At 42.5% G+C, this 13,998-nt stretch overlaps 2 protein-coding genes across 2 annotated transcripts in view; both read right to left on the reverse strand.

The window, feature by feature from the left end:
* Window positions 1-8,972, reverse strand: part of mid1 (midline 1) — a 34,795-nt gene extending 25,823 nt beyond the window's left edge. Inside the window, exons 1-2 of the mRNA XM_086124057.1 lie at window positions 8,870-8,972; window positions 3,311-4,254 (exon numbers count right to left, since the gene is read on the reverse strand). The gene's annotated coding sequence lies outside the window, so the exon portion shown is untranslated. The remainder of the gene's footprint in view (window positions 1-3,310; window positions 4,255-8,869) is intronic.
* A 3,375-nt stretch (window positions 8,973-12,347) lies between these two features.
* LOC147198116 (rho GTPase-activating protein 6) overlaps window positions 12,348-13,998 on the reverse strand; it is a 31,683-nt gene continuing 30,032 nt past the window's right edge. Inside the window, exon 14 of the mRNA XM_086124275.1 lies at window positions 12,348-12,685. The gene's annotated coding sequence lies outside the window, so the exon portion shown is untranslated. The remainder of the gene's footprint in view (window positions 12,686-13,998) is intronic.

Below are 13,998 nucleotides of genomic sequence, written 5' to 3' on the forward strand. Positions count from 1 at the left end.
ACAACTATTCAGCTATGAAATTAATTGTTTAGAGCGTAGAACTTAAAATTCTCTGAATAGTTTTATTTTAGCCTCTCTTTAGTAAATATGCACTTATTTCTGTTGTTCTTTATGAGAGTAAGTTCTCATCTTTTGTGTTGAATCAAACATGAGACATTCACTTTTACTTTGGAAAAACAATGAACAACATTTTTTTCTATCAAAGACCAAATCAACTGAATAGTTGTGTATTTTCGGCACGATCAATTTCAAAATAATGCCCTGCTTTATGGAAATACAAATTTGTTTCTCATCTGATTAATCGGTTAATTGGAAAAAATAATCAACACATTAATTGATTATTAAAATGGAGCCCGTTTCAGCCCTACTACTTACTTAACTGCATCGGAACCTTATTAGAAGTGGGGCATTTATTAGCAGGGAGGCCTTTATCAAAAGTATAAAAGTACTGCAACAGACAAAGGCATCAGCTGTCATAGGGAAGGCAATTACAGCCAGTCCATTTGAGCTGAAGCATCAATTTGTTGAAGTAGTGGACCACGTAGACAGCAATTAATTGAATTCAATTTCTGACATTTGCAACCCTGCAACCTCGTTACAAATACAAACACACCTTACGTCGCCACCGTAGGAACGGGACTCCATCGTAAACACAGGACTGAAAAGTGGGATGGATCGGTTGGATAGTTAAAGATACTCTCCCCACAGAAATGCCAAAAATGTATGCCATACCTAATTAGACGGAGATGCTTGGTGGAAAGAGTGCTGTAGTTTTTCTTAGCAAAATGGTTGATGCCCTACTAATTTGGCAATATAAAAACAACCCCGCACGCATTAGTCACTTTTCATTCACATCACTCCCACCAATAATTTGCAGCCAGGAAATTGACTTTAAAGTGTCACCGCTGCTGCCCCCAGCTACAAACATCCATAAATTGTCTCTGAAGAAATGACTGGGAAAATCACATAGGCAGATTCATCTCGGTGCAATAAAGTGCAATAAGACCGCTGACATTTACATTTGGAGCACAAAAGCTTTTGAGGCCAGAGGGGAATCCGGGGAGGTCAAAATGTCTCGCAACGGCTCAGGTCAGTCCAAAGTCACGTTCCAATTTGGACTCAAAAAAATGTTTGCTTCTGCTTTCAAAAAAGGAAAAAAGGATCGCCTGTATTTTGCGGTTTTGGGAGCTGTCCCCACCTCACCCTGTGGAAACCCGACCTGGTCCAACGCCAGGTTTATCTGGCTGGAGAACTTTTATTCTTGTGCATTCCTGCGCCCAGACAGTAATTATGTGCCCAAACCAAAACAAATATGATCTACTCTGCACAACCAAACGTTGGACATCTACTGTGTCACATTTGATCAAGTCTCGACACAGACAAAATTGTTTTTTGTTTTTTTTTCTTATTTGAGTCATTGTGAGTGAGCTCGGGACTCATATTTTCACTACTAATCAAATCCAGAGGTTGCAAAGCTGACAAAACCAATACCGTCTTTTATTCATATGAGCCGCAATCAGAGTGCTGACACGCGTGCTATTCTAATCCCTATAAAGACAGAGAAACAGTAATAAAAAATAAAAAAACTCCCTAATCAATAAGTAACATGGCTGTCAAAGCGTTGAAAACAAATGAATATTCATAGAGCTTAAATAAGGCCACTCGCAGCCTGGAGCGAAAAGCTGCGTCTGCCAGTTGGCACGTGAAGACTGGAAAGAGGCCAGAAAACCCCAACAGAAAGGCGCTGATAAGAAGCAGGACAAGAAAAAAGTAGGAATTTCAAAAGCAAATACAAAGCTACGTGAACTTTGATCCATGTGGGTTGAGAAGAAATGAAGATATCACAAGGGATCAGACCGGCCTCTGATTGCTACAAGATACATTATCACAAAAACAATACATTTCGCATTTTCGTTTTATTTCAGTACAGTCGTGTGCAAATGGAAGTTGAAATGCATTGTTCCAATCTTCAAGATTGCTGCTATATGAAAGGTTTACAACGAGTTAGAAAACACTGGAAACATTTCAGAACAGCAATTGGACTTTAAATTTCAAACACATGAAACTAACTTTGGAAAAGATAATTATGGAATGCTTATGATCCAAAGCATACCACATCATAGTGGAGGCAGTATTGTGGCACGGGCATCATTACTGTTTGCGGATGACCATCCATCGGTTCATCAGTCACACCGCTTATCCTATTCAGGATTGCAGGGACCAGAAGCCAATCCAAGCTGACTTACACACCCTGAACTGGTCTTGCTAACCAAAACAGCAGCACCCACCAGGGCATTTATGAACATGCCCATTTACGGATATTTTGGGGAACCATATTTATCTTTTTTTTATTTGCTATTTATGTGCTCAGACCAAAGCCATGTGTAATCTTGTCAAAGGCACGTGCCTACTTTTGGAATCTTGGGCCCAAGTAATGATTTTGAAGTGAGGGGAGGAGCTTCATTTTGTCAGGTCATAGCCCTGAAGTGTTTTGCCGACTATCACCTTTGTCTCATTTTAACGCACGAGTTAAAACATATTGTTTTGCCTGGAAAGTGGTCAAGAATAGATACATCCGCCGGTGCACTTCCAATCGTTTTACTGTCCATAAAGAAAACAAACAACTTACGCACGAGCACATTTGCACAAGAACTGCTGATAGCCGCAACTCATGCTGAGTCACTCAACGTGCAGAATTATTCTCCGGCCAACTCTACACTCACATTGGCTAACACCCACTCACCAGGTTAGGCCCAGCCTGTTAAAGTCATACACACTCAAAGTCACAGATATTACAGTACAACACGAAGATGGCAAACCCAAGCGAATAAAAATCATACCTGCACACCACATGAACGTTATTGAGTTTAATAATGAAAATCTATTTTTATCCTATTTCTCAATTAATCGAGGAGATAATCTGTTGGAGACTCGAATATTCGATAAATGCAATTAGCATTCAGTCCACGATGTTGTGTGCGTCCATGTTTCTGTTTCATTGGAGCGATGAGACCACTTTATTCCGCAGTCGGCCTCATTTTGCCACCGTTTCCCAACAATTACACATAGTGGGCATTTATATTTTCCTTCAAACTCCACTTTCCACTTTGTAATATACTGATAACTTTCTTTAATTCTATTCCAAAGATGCAAATGAAGGCCTCCAGCCACAAAAACACACAACTTGACTTTTGTACCATACATACAGTTCCCATGACATCAAGAAGGTCGAGTCATATTCGATTGAACAGAAAGGCACACACACGAAACAACATCATCATTCTTGAGCCAAAAAGCAAGCCTGACTTACTGTACTGTGATGGGTGTGATCCACAGAGGAAGTGATGCGCAGGCTCAGCTTCAGCAACGACTCCAAGAGCACATGGATGACAAACGAAACAAAACATACACACACGCACACACCCAAAACGCCCCACCCTGAACCTGCCCCGGGCCACAGCCGGAGGCTCACGCAAGCGGAAAACGCGGCCTTGGAAGCGTCACTTCCGCGGGGCTTGCCCCATGCACTCTGCGCCCCGAACACCCCTCCCATACTCAAGGGTAAGACAAAGGGGTAGCAAATGGGAACATAAAGCAATTGCAGGGAGGAGGAGGGCGAAGGGGGGGGGGGGGGATGCATAAACCTGGCAAACAGATGGGATCGGTCTCCAGGGCTGGGCGTGCGCTGTCGCATGTGTGCATCGTATGGGAAACTCCATCATCATCAGAGCATGGGTGGGGTTAGGAGGAGAGAGCCGGGGGGGGGGTTGATTTTGCACATGCTCAGAAGCCTAATTGACTTTTAGGCATCAAGGATGTCTTTTTAAGCCCAGACGGTGGGTGTTTATTTAACGGGAGCCGCCCCCTTTGTCTTGACGATAAGTAATGAGACCAAAAATGCCTCCTCCTCCTCGGCGACGCAGGTTCAACATTTTAATTGCTTTCCACCCTCTGGAGGGAAGGTGGGGCTCGGCATCAGCAAGACGCAATCAAAGCAAACAATCCGAAATAAATGAGGGCGATCAAAGCCGAGCCAATTTCCACACACTGTAATTGACTTTTCCCCGGCAGCGAGCGGCAAGCGGCAGCAAGGCACTTTGATGGCATTAAAGGTGCCATCACATCAGCCAGCGAAAGAGAGAGAGAGAGAGAAAGAGACAGTACCAAAGGGATGGTGACGTGCGCCGCTGTGGGTGATACTGTACAGTGGAACCTCCAGAGTCAATCCATCCATTACCCTCATGAGGGTAAATACTGTTTAGCCAGGTTGAGGGAAAAAAAAACAAAAAACAAAAACAGCTAAATAACTAAAATAATAATACAAGTAAATAGTGTGCTGGTTTGAAAAAAAAAGAAGTGGGGCAGACATGCCCCATATGATATGATGATAACCATAGAAATGGAACTTACTACAACATAGGAAAACCTCTGGCTGCTCTCAGCACAATGAGAAATAGCAAATAATTACATATCTCATGAATGTAATATAGATTACTGCAATATCCATCCATCCATTTTCCGAACCGCTGAATCCTCACTCGGGTTGCGGGGGGTGCTGGAGCCTATCCCAGCCGTCTTCGGGCAGTAGGCGGGGGACACCCTGAACCGGTTGCCAGCCAATCGCAGGGCACACAGAGACGAACAACCATGCGCGCTCGCACTCACACCTAGGGACAATTTAGTGTGTTCAATCAGCCTGCCATGCATGTTTTTGGAACATGGGAGGAAACCGGAGCACCCGGAGAAAACCCACGCAGGCCCGGGGAGAACATGCAAACTCCACACAGGGAGGCCGGAGCTGGACTGTGAAGTCGATGTGCTAACCACTGGACTACCGGGCCGCCCTACTGCAATATCATGAATCTATATTTAAACATCTCTTGATGGCAGAACTACTCTGTAAAAAAATAAAAATAAAAAAACTGCCAGTCAATCAGTAAAGTAGTTAGACTTAGTTTTCATTTTATTCTCTTTATATCTTTATGACAGTTAGGAATATGAAAATGTTAAAGCCTGTGAGGCAAATCAATTCCATTTACATGAGAAATTAGATTTGAAAAGGGACATGTCATTCAGTAGGAAGCGATAGCCAACTTCCACATATGCCTAAAGCATTTAACTTTGTCTTGAGAAATTCAACGAAAGGAAAACAACCTTAAATCTCCTCTAAAATGAAAGGGGTTGCTCCGGTCCATGCGTCACAAACTTCCATGTATAACAGCTAGCTCGTTTTTGTGTCATTCCACTCAGTTCATTAGTTTTTATGAAGTCCTGCTGGCACAAAGAAAAACCCTCCATAAATCTAATAAACGGACCCGGGGAGCGTTAATAAATCCATTTATGCGGGGAATTTACCTTAAAAAAGGGGATTGCAGCAGACGTATTTCAAGGTCGGATTGAATCGCATCTACAAGAGTGTCGCAGAGAGCAAAGAAACAAACGTGGTCAAAGACCACATTTGTTTGAACAGACAAAATAATTGTATATAAGCAGTTGTATGCTTAATTTGAGTGAAAGCGACTTGGGCGTATTATTACACTGCTTGACAACAACACAGCTTTTGGAACGGCAGCGGGGGAAAAAAAAAAGAGAGATTCTTTTTGAAAGGCGCCTGCTACATTCTTTGCTGCTTGGAGAACTTTCTAATTGGTTCCAGCAGTTTCTCAGGGGCGTTTAAAGAAGAAGAAGACTGATGCCTTTATTGTAACTTTTGCCGCAAGAGAGATGAAGTCATTGCATGAGTTGGGACGGCACTGTGAGAGAAATGCATCCGCAATTAGAGCAAATTACAGTGCAGTTTAAATCTGAATTGAAATGCAAAAGTAGATTTGAAATCTGGAAAAGTAAACCAGAAGAGATTTTTTTTGTTTGTTTGTTTGTTTTCAAATATTTATGCATCGATGTTTGATAAGACTTGACACATCACGCTTATTACAAAAAAATTATCTGTCACATGTCTTCAGTGGAGCATGTTTTGTTTTGTTTTTATTTTGAATACTTTATTATATATAAAAAAAATGACTAGCGTAATAATTTGCTGGGTAATATAGACATCTATTAATATTTTTAATTTTAAAAACCACAGAAACATTTGGGGAATACCCATTGAAGCCTTATTATTGCAGTACATTATAAAGTATTCATAAATTTGAAAGCGGCACATCACTATATTTATTTACGATTTTAGTTGTTTAAGGTGAGTATCTGTGGCATCATTTCTGACCTTCGTTTCCAAACATGGCTCTGCGCCATGGTTCCTTCTGATGGGAATCGTTCCAAACATGGCATCTTATCTTGTGAATGGTGCCAACAATGTTTCCTTATGAGATCTGCGATTACGTGGGATGGGCCCCGCTTGTGAGGGAGGAAGTATATGCTCCACATAATACTCATGAGTACTCCACAACCTCCTACCACCAAAAGAAAGCAGCGTGAGCATCTGCTGTGTTCCGCTGTCCACAGGCGTAAAAGCATAAAAAGAGAGCAATCATGTCCGTGGGCACAAGTCCAGATGCTACCAATTGAAGTGAGTTGGAGAAAAGTCTTACGCACGAGTATCTTTGGTGGCTAAAAATGGCGCCTTAAAGGTGAAATGGTTGTCAGCTTGATCCACGTTCTGTTGTGGATTATCCCCGTGTGTACGAAGATAAACAAACACCGTCTCCATGGTGACAAACTGTTCCTTCAAGGTGGTTCAGGACACCTCGGCCTGTGAGGAATTATCTGGCATTTCAAATGGAATAATCACGAGCGCTTACAGCAGCGGTGTCAATGATAAAAGAATGTTCTGGAGCCGGACAGCTGGCGCTCGGACTAGCACGCACGCACACGAGCGGCCCGTTTCCATCCACGCTTATTGGCTTCGACAATGAGGGCAAGCGAGCATCCGCTCCCGCCTTTGTCAAAACACGCGGCCCCAGAGAGCCGACAGCTGCTGATGGAGACGCTTTTCGTCCATTAATTGGAAGTTGCGAATGTGAGATGGAGACGCGAGATTAAAAAATGGCAAAGTCATCCAAACGATTGTGGATTCAAATGATCAGCCTTCGGTCCGCAGTACCCGCAACGGGGTATGGGAATATTGTAAGACTGTATTTCAATGTGCGATATACACTAATATACACGATAGGGCTACTGACTAGTGATGGGTGGAACTGCGCATTTCCTTAACGTTACCATGTTGAACAAAGTCTGGAATTGCCGATATGGGTACCAAAAATTTTATACATGATACCAACCCGTTAGACAATGAAGTAAAACCACGACATTGGGGAGTGTTTCTGCGTGCGGCACGTACTGGCTCAGGTTGTGTTCCCTTGGCGTTGTGCTTACTTTATTACTCTTCTTGAGTCTTTTCTTAATGAATTCATCCATACACGAGTGAAAAGGAAATTCTGAGCTGATATGCAGGCCACAATCTTTCCACCTTCGGAGGAGGTCTGCACTCAACCGCGCAGGTGTACCCAATGGAGTAAGCAGGGAGTGCATATACTGTATCTTATAAATATCATTCCAGAGCTGCAGAGGATTTTGCCAAGAATCGAGAAAAGTCATTAAAAAAAAAAACAGAGGTGGGGGAGTTTGAGACAGAGCAGCAAAAACAGATGCTGGAGTAAAGAGGTGACACACAAACTCGTTGACGGTTATTTTGCACAATACTGAATTTCTGACATGTTATTAACTATATTTTCTCCAAAAAAAACTAAAAAATACTTTCTCAATTGAAAGAGTAGCTGACTGCAGGCACAATATAACATCCTGATCAAACATTAATTGCACTTTCTGTAGGCCTACTCCGGTTACTATTTTGTCAAATCGTAGAATGCCATCTGATGTCATGTTACTATTAACTCCGTTGTCATTAGAAGTAGTAGCCTACCCGACTAAAGGGAATTGAGCAAAATTCTTATTGAGCTGATTTCTGTACACACTCTAACCATCTGAGCAGATATTTTGCATTTAAAATCCTGTCCATATGCTTCGCAAAAATTAACATTGTGACTCTGCACAGGTTATTAGCAAGCTAGCTGTGAGCAATCGACAAAGTACCTGTTAGCATTGAAATAGTTTTCGCATTTGCTAGGTTAAAAGTTAACCAAGCTCAATTCCTTCATAATCGGTCGCAAAAGACAGGTTACGGGTTAGCAACAGGCCGCAGGGCCATTTGAATTTTCGTTCAGGATTTCTGTGCTATATTTGTATATTTTTAAATGATATTTTTCACAACTAAATCAAACCGTTCAAACACACACCCATTCCAACAGTTGAAGTCATCATCATAATCAGTTTAAATCGCATCTTCATTTAATTGTACTTGCACACCAACGCTATTTTGCATGAATCTGACAAAACGAACATTTCAACCAAATAATTTGCTCCTACAAAGCAGTAGTTTGGTGTGCAAGACAGTAACAGAGATGAGCTAAAGTCCAAACAAGCCCGAGCTTGTTATTTTTATTTTTTTGACCGCACATCCTGCTTCCTTTTACCCCAAATCGACCCCCCCCCCCACACCACAACACATGATTATTACTTTGCAGCACCTTTTCAAACCACCGCAGAGCCATAGCCGCTGTGCATCAATGCATTTGTGCATCTAAAGTGTTTACGTCGGCTGTCATCATTTCCATAAATTAGCATCCAAGTATTAGGGGATATAAAAAGACTTGAAGTGTGGCTGCAGCTGTATTTGGATTTATGCATGAGGATTTATGCCCTCACAGTCACCTCAGCCTCACTAGCTTGGCTAGTCTGTAAAGTGGAGATAAAAGACCTGCGCTTAATTTGGATAAACTTGCTGCCAGTGGATATTTCGCTCTCCCTCACTCCCTCTCTCTCTCTCTCTCTCTCATACTCTATCAGATCTTACCTGCTTCCCCATGGCTGCAGTGCTAAGTGTTCCTCCCTGGTGGATAGAGAGCTGAGAGAGTGCAGGCGTTAGGCAACAGCTGCTGTGATTCCCAGAGGTAAACAAGGCAGGAGGCAGGAGGTGGAAGGTGTTCTGCCTTTGCTCTTATACACTCCCATAATCGGGGGCGTGTGTGTGTGCATACATACTTGGCTGTCATCTCTGCTGCAGGTTTACACAGGAGCATGAAGAGCCCCCAGGGGCGGGAAAGTGCCTTAACCCTTTGGTGGAGGGGGCGGGAGAACAGCAGGCTATCACAAATATGATCAAATGCATCAGATGGATATGTTGGAGTTGGACTTTGGACGAACATTTGAAAAGTTTTTTTTTTAATTTAAAGCAAGTGTCGGAATAAGTTAAGCACCATTATCAGTAAAATGTCAATCTTAACAATCTAGTCAGCTGGGATAGGCTTCAGCTAACCCGCGATTAACGGCGACTAGCGCGATATAGAAAATGGACGGGTGGAGCTTCCATTCAACTATCGCATCAAAAGGACAAAGCAGAAAAGCCAACTAGGTTCATTATGTGGCACACAGATGTTCTCGAAACAAACCAAAAAAAGTAAAACGTTTGTATGGAACTCAAATGTGATGTTTATAAACAGGAAAGTAGACAGGCAAAATGAGAGGAGAAAAATGAAGCTCAAATTGAGAAGTTGCCAGTAGCCAGCAGGCTGGAAGTTACAGGGAGCAAGTATTTAAGGTTTTGGTTTTCTCCACCCTAAATGACCATTCATTCTGTGACAAACACACACATGCACACAAATCCCACGCTTGCAATAATGACATCACATTTGAGGAATGTGCTGTTCATCCCTCAAGTTTGGAAAGTCAGAGCGAGAGTTCCAACGGTCACAGACCATAATTGTAATCTCAAAAACGATGCACTCATCAATTAGTTCTTCTGATCTTTTTTTTTTTAGTAACGGCTATGGAATTCTGTTCAAAATTAGTAGGGGAATGAAAGAAAATAGTACAGAGGGACATTATATTTATCCGTAAAGAACAGAGACGTATTTTTATAAGAGGCAAACAGATTTTTTTTTTTGAAAAAATGTCTCTGTTGATATTTTCATAATTTCCAAAGGGAAAACTTGTTTTGAAATTGACAGTGGTCTGTGAGCTCTATTATATTTGAGATCATCGTCTTGTGAAAATATTATGTTCTATGTGGTTTCGAAACTCCCCCTTACGGATTCGTCTGGAGCCATGTTAGTTTTGGACACGGGTGCTGTAACGCATAACGCAGCCATGAAAGTGAATAACCACACTTGATGAAATGCGAAGCCCTCAACATTTTTAGCCTCACGGGTTCTTTCTGCAGTATCGATGACTGCCGCTTGGGAGGTACGCTTATCTGGATTTTTTTGGTCTCACTAATGTTGCGGAATGGAAATACAGTACACCCCACTTGGTGAAATCCTAGTTAGGGTGAACGGTAACATCCAGTCGGGTCCCTAGGCAAGACTCTTTCCACCATATACCGATTTCAAACCACTGCCATTCCCAAGCCTGGATGAAAACATCATGCGAGTGGCTCACATTTGCAACCACTGACCGGACATACTTGCTTTTTCTTCTTAAAAAAATGTTGGTCAAACAATTGATATTGTTTTTATCCACAACTATATTGACAACCCGATAACTCATTTCTTTGTAGCACGAAACACAAACATGAAAATATATTCCGACCGAGATTCAGATGAGGATTTTGTGATCGTTTGGCAGGAGTGTTTAACCAGAACCCAACTGTGCTAACCCTGGAGAATGTGGGAAGAAGCCAGGTTATGCATACAGGATGGCCTGAGCCAAGATTGAAAGCCCCGAACATCAGAACTGTGAGGCAGACGTGCTCATCACTCGTCGAATGTGCTGTCTTGCAAAGGAAACACATGGGTGTTTAATCAAAAGGAATGTTTTCACAAATGGCGCCAAGAGTAGCGAAGCCTTGTTTGAGTCAAGCAGGCCAACATATGAATGTATTCTTTCAAACCACCTATGCATCGTAATTAAATCCGTCCATCTTCTTTAATATAAATACCTCTATTGTTGTGCAGACGTATTGCTCTAAAGAGAGCAACTGAGACGGACGGATCTTTCGCTCTCAGCAATCCATCAGGTAGCATAATGGCCGCCTGGAGATACGACCGGAGTGATGAGCGCTTTTCCCCCGAACCGCGATTGCGGCGCGCATGCCCGTGCTGGCTGGCAAGCTGTGCTGACTCAGGGCTTTTGACACGGTGTGGGCGGGCGGAGCGAGACGGTTTTGGCGGCGCGGTCGCAGATGACCTGCCGCAGGTCACAATGGAAGGCGGACCATTATGAATCACGGAGAATTTTTTTTGACATGACCCGGTACATGGAAATGAATGATGTGGATGGCAAATATGGAAAGAGCGGCAGAATACATCACTAAGCAGTACAAAAGTACTGATATAAACAACAAGGGGGGGGGGGGGGGATTATGGCTCCTCCATCATTTAAGTTGTCCATTCCTACTCTACTCTAGAGCATTTTTTCTTATTACACCCCTAACCCAGTGCTGGGTCTGAAACGGACCGAGACAATGATGAGTTATTTATACCCAGCGTGTTGAGTTAAAGATTTGAGCCAGTTGGGTCAAGATTTTGATCTCACAAGGTGTAAAAACTATCCATACTAATGAGTTAAAGACACCAAAAGAATTGTATTTCCACAGCATAGCTGTGGTGAAAATAACAATGTACTGACATGACTGAATCGTGTCTGTGTGAAGGGGCATATATTGTCAGATCGGCATTGACAAGGCACAGCAGTGATGTCAATTTTAGTAACTGTTGCAAAGTCCGTCAAGCTTTCAGAACCCACAAAGGCTTCCCTTGATAAATACTATCCAATCTTTTATAAAAATAAAAAAAGCATGTTTCAGACAGATGTGGTCAGAAGGTGGTGCAATAAGTCTTTGAAGGCTAAATCCACCATGACAGAGTTAACGCGCAGAGATTGCAGAGTACAAGTGAGAAGAGGACAAGAGAGGGCAATGACGTTCCTGTAAAACTAGCTCTCACCGCTTTTGGGTTTGTTTGTTTTTTAAACCACTTTCATCACTCAAAAGCAAAAAAGAAATGGGCCTTCATGTACCAGCTGAGCGTCATTACAATAGCTGGCTAAGTTTGCTAGCACCTCAAAAAGTAACTGGCGGAGACGCCGCGGTGCCTTCGGTACGTCAGTGCGACGGTCAAATTGTGGCAGTTATCTCGCCATGCAATACAATTCAGAGTGACAGCGATGCGCTTTGTGAAGCAAGTGTAGTAACATCGACATTTCGGTAGTACTGACCGATACAGAATTTCACAATGTAGCATACTTATAGCAGCAATCATGGAGAAGAAATGGAAAAAGTCCACAAAGTGACTGGAGATGTAGTCTCCTGTCCATGACAATATTCAGAAAAAAAATTACATATGATGTTACATTTATTACATGTGTATTATTATGTGCAGTACAAAAAATGTGATTGTTACAGTTATATATCTAGAGGTATGTAGTTATATATCTAGAAGTATGACAGCAAAAGGTTGAGCTGATGTTGTACACAGCAGGACTGTCGTACACTGCCTCGTCTATAATTTGCCCGTTTGATCAAATTTTAAACATCTGATAGAATCTCTGTGGAAAAATGAAACTACCACTTAGGCCCAAATGCTGACTGTCAATACCATACTGTGTGTCCTCCAAAGGCATCACCGGAGGAATACATCTGCAGTCTTGCAATCCAACGTCTGCACGGACAAGCCTGTTGATAAAGGAGACATTAATGATTAATCGATGCTGCATCTACCGTCAAAGACACACAATAATAGCATCATGTTTTGACTTCAAAATGGCGCCGCGAGAGTGGCTGCCTTTCCAGCAGCTCCTATATTTTGTTGTTCTACTTCTTCCTTTCATAACTTTGCTGCTGTGAATCTGGAATTTCTCCATTGCGAGACTAATAAAGGTTTTCTTATCTTATCTTATCTTATGTTCGCATTTTGAGCAAGCAACTGAATAGTTTCAGATTGACAATTTGCTTCAAAGTTTTTTCTTTACAACATGCAAACGCCATGGGCCTGTCCGAGTAGAGATTTGAACCCAGAACCACAGCAGTGCGAGGCAAATGATGTTGCTGTGCAGCCAAGAGAAAAAACAAAACAAATGAAACAACCAAAAATGAATCTTGGTATGCAACAGCTGTTCTGCCCTGCGCTGTGATTGGCCAGTCTGTGTTTTTGAGGTCAAAAAGGTCACTCGAGCCATGCATTTCTCAGCTATGTGGTAAGAAGAGTTCTTTCTAGCCAATGAGAATGTTCACGGAGGTCTGAGGCTTGGCAAGATGCCAGTGAAGTTGAAGCGAACCGATGTGCTTGAAGACTGTCAAACACAATTTGCGAGCATCTTCAGAAACAACAACTGAGCGTTCCAGTGATAACAATCGATCCTGAAAGCCTATTCAGAACTATCAGTACGGTTCCAGTGCAGCTCTGGAGGGGGGAACAATGGGTTGTTCTTTTTTTTTTTTTGCAAAGAATCCGAGGGAGGAAAGTAGTTTTGGAGATTGGAGAGACTTCTTTTTCACAGTCCCGCCTTTGTGTTCTTCCCGGCAATAAGGAAGATGATGAATGAGCAGTTTATTTGCCTTCCCTGCAGGATCCCGTCATGAAATCAACACGTTTTAATGCTTGCTTGTTCAGAAGGGAGTCTGAAGATGTTCTTACTTGGGTCACTTCGGCTTTGATGCGCACACACACACACACACACACACACAAACACGCACGCACGCACACACACACACACGGACGCACGCACGCACACACAAACACACACGCGTGCGTGCGTAAAGCACATGTTCACTCAATCTGCCTGAACTTGTACTCATTTTAAAATGTGCAGGTGGCTTTGTCGGGAAGTTTTGCTGATTCACTAAATTCCTTAATACCGAAAGGAATAGAAGAGGCGGGAGTGTAATTTAAGCTCATCCGTCATCTTGTCCTAAACAACAACTGGAGCAGTGTTTGCATTTTTTCCTTTCCACAGGCATGCACTCGGCTGTAATCATTTCCAAAGGAG

The sequence above is a fragment of the Hippocampus guttulatus genome, chromosome 11 (genome assembly GCF_054856545.1).
Source record: "Hippocampus guttulatus isolate MCC_2025c chromosome 11, RoL_Hgut_1.0, whole genome shotgun sequence".
In the NCBI taxonomy this organism is placed as follows: Eukaryota; Metazoa; Chordata; class Actinopteri; order Syngnathiformes; family Syngnathidae; genus Hippocampus; species Hippocampus guttulatus.